Source organism: Nicotiana sylvestris, unplaced genomic scaffold (genome assembly GCF_000393655.2).
Source record: "Nicotiana sylvestris unplaced genomic scaffold, ASM39365v2 Un00008, whole genome shotgun sequence".
Classification (NCBI taxonomy): Eukaryota; Viridiplantae; Streptophyta; class Magnoliopsida; order Solanales; family Solanaceae; genus Nicotiana; species Nicotiana sylvestris.
This window is the reverse complement of record NW_027184344.1, coordinates 237,168-245,460: the sequence shown is the minus strand read 5'-3', so window position 1 is coordinate 245,460 and position 8,293 is coordinate 237,168. Positions and strand designations below refer to the sequence as shown.

Sequence of the window (8,293 nt, the reverse complement as noted above, 5' to 3'; positions counted from 1 at the left end):
AGTTATGGCCAGAATCGCTTTTATGCACTCACAGGCCGACAGGATTTAGAGGCATCCCTAGATGTTGTCACAGGTATATTGACAATACATTCTCATTCCATTTATGCATTGATAGATCTCGGCTCTAAATTTTCATATATTACTCCATTTATTGCTAGTAAGCTTGACATGAGATTTGAGTTGTTGCCACAGTCAGTTAAGATATCTACGCCAGTTGGCGACTCTATTGTAGCTAATCATGTCTATCGAGGTTGTACAATGTTAATTAATGACTGTCCAACCTCTGTTGATTTAGTTGAATTGGTTATGCTAGACTTCGATGTCATTATGGGTATGAATTGGTTGGAAGCTTGTTATGATAATATTGATTGTCGTGCAAAGGTGGTTCGATTTCATTTTCCTGGTGAGTCTGTCCTTAAATGGAAAAGTAATGCAACCACGCCCAAGGGTAAGTTTATTTCATACCTTAGGGCTCGGAAGTTTATTGCTAAAGGCTGTATATACCATCTGGTTCATGTCAGGGTTATAGATAAGGAGCCAGCGACTCTTCAGTCGGTTCCTATTGTGAATGAATTCCCGACGATATTCCCTGACGAGTTTCCAGGAATCCCCCCGAAAGGGAAATCGATTTTGCTATAGATTTGCTTCCTGATACGCAGCCTATATCCATTCCTCCCTACAGAATGGCTCCTAGAGAGCTAAGGGAATTGAAGGAACAACTGAATTCATTAGGCCAAGTACATCCACATGGGGTGCTCCGGTGCTCTTTGTTCGAAAGAAAGATGGCTTATTGCGGATGTGTATTTACTACAGGCAACTAAATAAAGTCACTATAAGGAATAAGTATCCTCTTCCATGGATTGATGACTTGTTCGACCAGTTACAAGGTGTCAAATGTTTTTCGAAGATCGACTTGCAATCCAGTTATCATCAGCTATGAGTCAGGGATATTGATATCCCAAAAACAGCATTTAGGACGACGCATGGCCATTTTGAATTCCTTGTCATGTCTTTCGGGCTTACAAATGCCCCAGCAACCTTTATGGATCTTATGAACCGGGTATTCAAACCATTCTTGGATGAATTTGTGATTGTGTTTATTGACGACATCCTAATATATTCACGATCGGAAGCCGAGCATGCAAAACACTTGCGAGCTGTATTGCAGACTCTCCAGGACTACAGGTTATATGCTAAATTCTGTAAATGTGAATTTTGGCTAACTTATGTAGCTTTTCTTGGTCATGTTATTACCGGTGATGGTATCAAGGTTGATGGCCAAAAGATTGAAGCTGTGATGACTTGGCCGAGGCCCTTGAACCCGATAGAGGTTCGTAGCGTTTTAGGCTTGGCAGGATATTACCGAAGGTTTGTGGAGGGATTTTCCTCTATGTCTGCACCATTGTCGAAACTGACACATAAGGGAGCTAAGTTTCAGTGGACTGAGGCATATGAACAAAGTTTTCAGGAGCTAAAGAAAAGGCTTACGACAGCACCTGTCTTGACTCTTTCGGATGGCACCGAGGGTTATGTTGTATATTGTGATGCCTCGAGAATTGGCCTATGTTGTGTTCTTATGCAGCATGGTAAAGTTATCGCGTACGCCTCCAGACAGTTGCGGAAACATGAACAGAACTATCATACGCACGATCTTGAGTTAGCCGCAGTTGTCTTCGCCCTAAAGATTTGGAGGCATTATCTATATGGGGTTCATATTGATGTTTTCACCGACCACCAGAGCCTTCAATATTTATTTAAACAGAGGGAGCTGAACCTACGACAAAGAAGATGGCTAGAATTACTAAAGGACTATGATGTTGATATTTTGTATCATCTCGGCAAAGCTAATATTGTTGCTGATGCCCTTAGCCGGAAGTCCATGGGCAGTCTAAGCCATGTTGAAGCTAATAAGGTCAAGATGACCAAATATCTATGCCAGCTAGCTAATTTGCAGGTGCGTTTGGTAGACGTAGAGGGTGGACGCATTCTCCTTCAGAATACAGCAAAATCTTATTTTGTTACTGAAGTGAAAGAGCGACAACACGAGGATCCTGAGCTTATAAAACTGAGGGAAATTATTCCACAGCAGCGACAACCTTTATTTGAGCTAACTGGAGATGGAGTCCTTAGATACCAGGGCCGCATATGTGTACCGATAGTCGGAGAGCTCCGCGCCAAGATTATTTTGGAGGCCCATTATTCTAGATATGCAGTTCACCCCGGAGCGACAAAGATGTATCGGGAACTTTGACAGATCTATTGGTGGAATGGAAATAGATATCGCGGAGATGGTAGCCCAATGTCCCAACTGCCAGCAAGTTAAAGCCGAACATCAGAGGCCTGGAGGCCTAACTCAGTATATTGAACTTCCATTACGGAAATGGGACATGATAAATATGGACTTCATCACTGGTTTGCCTTGCACTCCACGGAGGTATGATTCTATTTGGGTAATTATTGATAGGCTTACAAAATTTGCTCATTTCCTGCCAGTTAGGATGACATATTCAGCCGAGGATTATGCCAAGTTTTACATTCGAGAGATTGTTCGTCTTCACGGAGTACAATTATCTATTATCTCTGATCAAGGAGCTCAATTTACAGCACATTTTTGGAAATCTTTTCAGAAGGGTCTAGGCACGAAGGTAAATCTTAGCACCGCTTTTCATCCACAAACTAATGGATAGGTAGAGCATACTATTCAGACAGTTGAGGATATGTTACATGCTTGCGTGCTAGATTTTAAAGGAAGTTGGGATGATCATCTACCTCTTATTGAGTTCGCATATAATAACAACTTCCAAGCTAGTATTCAGATGGCCCCTTACGAAGCACTATACGTGCGGAAGTGTAGGTCGCCGATCGGTTGGTTCGAGGTCGGGGAAGCAGAGTTGCTAGGTCCTAATTTAGTCTAGCAAGCAATGGAAAAGGTAAAACTTATTAGAGACCGGCTGCGTACAACACAAAGTCGGCAGAAGTCTTATGCAGATGTTCGACGACGAGACTTAGAGTTTGATGTAGAAGATTGGGTTTTCCTAAAAGTATCGCCTATGAAGGGCGTCATGCGATTTGGAAAGAAGGGGGAGATCAGCCCCAGGTATGTTGGACCGTATAAGATTATTCGGAGGATTGGCAGGGTGGCGTACGAGCTTGATTTGCCTTCAGAATTGGAAGCAGTCCATCCTGTGTTTCATGTATCTATGTTGCGTAAGTGCATTGGAGATCCTTCACGTATTACGCCCATGGAGGATATTCACATTGCTGAAGACTTATCTTATGCAGAGGTACCAGTAGCTATTTTAGATTGGCATGTAAGAAAGCTTCGAACTAAAGAAGAGGGAGTATTTAAATTCCTGAATGTTGAACACTTGTATTTGGGCATGAGGATGTAGTATATGTTTTATGCATGTTTGGGCCCAAGGCTGTAGTTTATGCTTTATGCATGTTTGGGCCCGAGGTCGTAGTTTATGTTTTATGCATTTTGGTCCTGAGGCTGTAGTTATGTATACATATACTTGGGTCTGAGGCCGTAGCTTGTGCACATATATGTTGGGCTCGAGGCTGTAGTTTGTTTAGATAAACAGGTGGTTCTTCATTCAGAAGAGGGAGTATTCATAGCCTTACATCTTTTGTTCTGTTATCAGTTATCATTTTAGTTATCAGTTATCAATTATCATTTAGTTTCAGTTTCAGTTTCAGCTGTTATCAATTATCAGTTCTCAGCTTTCAGTTATCAGCTCAGTTTTAGTTTCAACATTTATAGTCCTTTCTTTCAGTTGTTTTACATATCAGTGCAATTCAAATGTACTGACGTCCCTTTCGCCCGAGGCGTACATCTCACGATGCAGGTAATGATTTATAGGTGGACGATTCAGAGTACTCGGATTCTCATTCCAGCTATTTGGTGAGCCACAGTTCTTTCGGGGCATTATCATTACTCTATTGTCTTCAGTACTTTAGAGTGAGTATTTATAATACTTCATTAGAGGCTTCATAGACTAGAGTACATAGCAGACTTTTCATGTTAAGCAATGTTTGCTACAGATATGTTTCAGACTTATATTAGGTGTTTCCGCACTTGATTTATATCATTCATACTTTTAGTGTATCAACATGTGTTAGTTTATCTTCCGCATTTAGTATGTTATAATATCACATGTTGATTCAGCCAGCTAGTTGGTTCGCTCGTTCATATGTAGTCAGGAACCGGGTGTCGTGTTACGTCCAGGCCCAGGTTCGGGGCTTGACAAATCAGCATTATATCATTTGCAAATAACATAAATCATGGCACCTCCCGTTGAATGTGTCGCGTTAGCACATCCATCGCAAGGGCAAATAAAAATGGGTTTAGAGTTGATCCCTGATGCAACCCCATCACCACTGAGAAATAATTCGAATCTCCTCTCACGGTCCTTACCTGAGTCTTAGCTACATCGTGCATGTCCTTAATCACCTCTAACGTACACTACCGGTATGCCGCTACCCTCCAGACATCTCCATAGAATCTCCCTAGTACTTTATCGTAGGCTTTTTCTAGGTTAATGAACACCACGTGCAAGTCCTTCTTCCTCTCCCTATACTGCTCCATCAACCTCCTCACAAGATGGATAGCTTCTGTAGTCGACTGCCCCGGTATGAATCCGAACTGATTCTCCGAAATAGACACATTCTTTCTCATCCTCCTCTCCACTACTCCTATGTAAAAAAAAAAAAAAACAACGGTGAAAAAAATTGTAATTCTTACCTAGTTTGGAACAACTTTAAATTTTGTAATCCAAGAACTTTTAAGATTTTTGAGTAAATATCTTTAAATGTATTAAACAAGCTTACACATGAGGAAAATACATTATATCTTTGTCCAACTCCAATCAAACTCGTCTACTCAATGAAACTTTTAAGAAGAAACTTTAAAATATAGTTAGAATAAACAATAAGGTAGTTGTAGTTTATTTTGGTCATAGTTGTTGACTTATAAAGACGTTAGAAGAATTAAATACACCTTCCTTTTTTTCGCCTTGCCTCCCACACCGACAAGCAACCCAGGCAAGGAAGTACTTATATTTCATTGCAGCAACACAGACGGACACGACCTTACTTGAACAGGATCTGTTCTATAGGCTCGTACCACTGTATCCTTGAGTTCTAAGGAGACAGAAAATCAAGTCTGGTTGATGAGGCATGCCCAATAGACCAGAGCGTGATTAACACCTCCCACAGCCCACGGGTTATGGTGCCGTAGTCTGACAGACTCTTTAATCTTTTTTTGTTAGTACTCTTAGATGTGTAAAAACTTATCTAATTAACCTTTCATATTGTTAATTTCAAAATTTTTAAACATTTCAATTTTTCTAATCTTTTTTGTTAGTACTCTTAGATGTGTAAAAACTTATCTAATTAACCTTTCATATTGTTAATTTCAAAATTTTTACACATTTCAATTTTTCTCGGCTTTATTTGGCAGTGAACGACGAGGAGCTAATTATGATTTCATATTCAGAATATAATCTGATACTTTTTGACTATTCTTTAGGTTATTATCCAAATAGAATGTCAGGACTATCGAAAAACAAATGCATCTTTATTTGTTGTTTTAGACTAGGCTAAATTGCATGAGACCTGCTTCAGAGTCAAACTAGCATTATTACTATTAGGCTAAATTAAGCTAAGATCTAAAGGACTTGGTGAAGAACTAGCATTAATTATTACGTCTTTAAATACAGTACAATAACAACAATCTCCGTGTAATCTCACAAAGTGTAATTTTGAGAAAATAGAATATACACAAAACTTATAAAGGTAGAGAGGATGTTCCCAATAGAGCCCGACTCAAGGGAAAAATGAATTATTTCTTCTTTTAATAAATAACAAAATGCAAGTTTGGATAAGTGTTTGTGCAAAGGTTGAACTACTTAGACCCACATCGTCAGTTGAATAAGATAGAAGATGAGAAAATATTATAAAATAGGGCCAAGGACAACTTAGAAACATACTTACCTGGACGGGGTCAATGAGTGATCAAAAAGGCCCATGGCCTAAGTTGGCGACCTCCATTGCACTTTGGAGGGATGCCAGCCTAAGTTCGGCCCAAGTGGTTGAGTCTACGTCATAATTTGTGGTAGCGGGGTTTGTGTTCGCGCAGCCCCTAACCAATCCTAAGTAATTATTTCCCATTTTTTTCTCTCTGTGAACAAGACAACAATGACCTAGAATAAATCTTAAAAAGGGCTTTGTGGATATGTATCTAGTTTAACTCCTCTCTTTGCGTCTTGCCAAATTGTGTCTTTTTCTCTATCGATGACAGCCTATATTGACAAACTTGGAATTTTTGTATAGTTTGGAAAAAGCTTAAAATGAGTAATCCTCGAATTATTTGAATATATTTTATATAAAGTTGTACAATAAAAAAAAGTAGCTTGTCCGTGGGAAAATACATAAGTTCCACTTACGAGCGTTTATCTATCCCCTAAATATATTTGAAGTGAACTATGTATGCAACCAAGTTTTCGGGGATAAATAAACGTTCGTAAAGTTACAGTGTGCAACCGAGTTTAGAGTGGAACTTATGTATTTTCCCTTTGTCTTTTCTACGAATAGCTTGTCTTGTCTAAATCCCATGAATGAATTTTCTGAAAGAAACGTTGAAATATGAACTCTTTAATTTTCAAATAAGAATGCAATATTGGAAAAATAATTACTCAGAAATTGCGTAATGCTTCATGCAGCTACTAACGTCAGAATTAGAACATCTTTCGATGTTGACAAAAACATAGCTTGTGGTTGTCCTTTTTTATATTGATTTATAAAGACAATAAAATAATAATTAAATACTCCTTACATTTTTTGGCCAAAGTACCACATCGACAAGCAACCCAGACAATGAATTACTTCTTGCCATTTTGGACTATCGGATTAGAATTAGAACTATCAGATTGGATTGCTTATTGCCATTTTGGACAATTATGTCTTTGTCGACATTTTCTAACAGATTGAGGTTCAAGATCCTCACTATCTTGCATAATGCTAGATGCACCATTATATGCAAAGACATAATCCACCATTATATATACTTGATTCAAATTTGTCTCAATATCGATTGGGTTTATTGATAGTTCCTTATTTTATTTAGTCTGAGACTCATTAATTTCCTCATGAATCTCAGGATTGGTTAAATCGTGAATTTCTTCATTAGGCTCTTTCGTAGTGTCATATTGAACAGTTGTTTTTCCTTTTCTAGGATTTCGATCCTTAGAACCCAATGGTTTGCCACGCTTTAGGCATGATTTTGACTCATTAGCTATGATACTGGCATTTGGTTTGCTATTTTCTGCAAATGGATAATATTTTGCACCTTTTTATTTACAAATAGAGACACGTGGATCAAGATGAGACAATGATGGATTTTTCTACAAAATTTCCCGTTTGATTTCACCAATTTCTCCCCCTAGTTTTGGAAAAAGTATCACATCGAATCGACAGGCTGCAAATCGTGCAGTGAACAAATCCCCCATTAATATTTCGAGGTAGCGAATAATGGAGAGCGATTCAAACCCAACATATATTCCTGACCTTCTTCGAGGATCCATTTTGGTGCGATATGGCGGTGCTACAAGCACATATACTGTGCATCCAAATATTCTTAAATGGGATATATTAGGTTCATGACCCAAAATTAATTGCAGCGGGGAATATTTATGATAATTTGCCAGTCTGAGACGAACTAGCATTGTTGCATGCAATATGGCATGACCCCAAGCAGAAGTGGACAACCTCGTTTTCATAAGTAATGGTCTTGCTATTATTTGTAAACGCTTAATCAGAGATTCTCCAAGGCCATTTTGAGTGTGAACATGAGCTACAGGATGTTCCACTTTTATCCCAATTGATAAGCAATAATCATTAAATGCTTGGGATGAAAACTCAGTAGCATTATCAAGTCTAATTGACTTAATTGGATTATCAGGAAATTGTGCCCGTAATCGAATTATTTGTGCCATTAATTTTGCAAACGTTGGGTTGCGAGATGACAATAGGCACATATGAGACCATCTAGAAGATGTATCTATTAAGACCATAAAATATCTAAATGACCCATTAGGTGGGTGAATAGGTCCACAAATGTCCCATTGTATACATTCCAAAAACGCAGGGGACTCGAACCTAACCTTTGTTGGTGATGGTCTAATAATTAACTTGCCTTGATAACAAGAATACAAGAAAATTCATTATTCAAAAGAATCTTTAGATTCTTTAATGGATGTCCATTTGAGTTTTCTATAATCCGTCTCATCATAAT

General features: G+C 38.6%; 1 non-coding gene and 1 pseudogene across 1 annotated transcript; both read left to right on the top strand.

Annotated features, from left to right (window-relative positions):
• The first annotated feature begins 5,085 nt into the window (after positions 1–5,085).
• On the top strand, positions 5,086–5,250 carry LOC138884626 (small nucleolar RNA U3; annotated as a pseudogene).
• Positions 5,251–5,986: 736 nt separating this feature from the next.
• On the top strand, positions 5,987–6,145 carry LOC138884617 (U1 spliceosomal RNA). Its single transcript, XR_011404700.1, has one exon. It is a non-coding gene; the product is annotated as a U1 spliceosomal RNA (small nuclear RNA).
• The last annotated feature ends 2,148 nt before the right edge of the window (positions 6,146–8,293 follow it).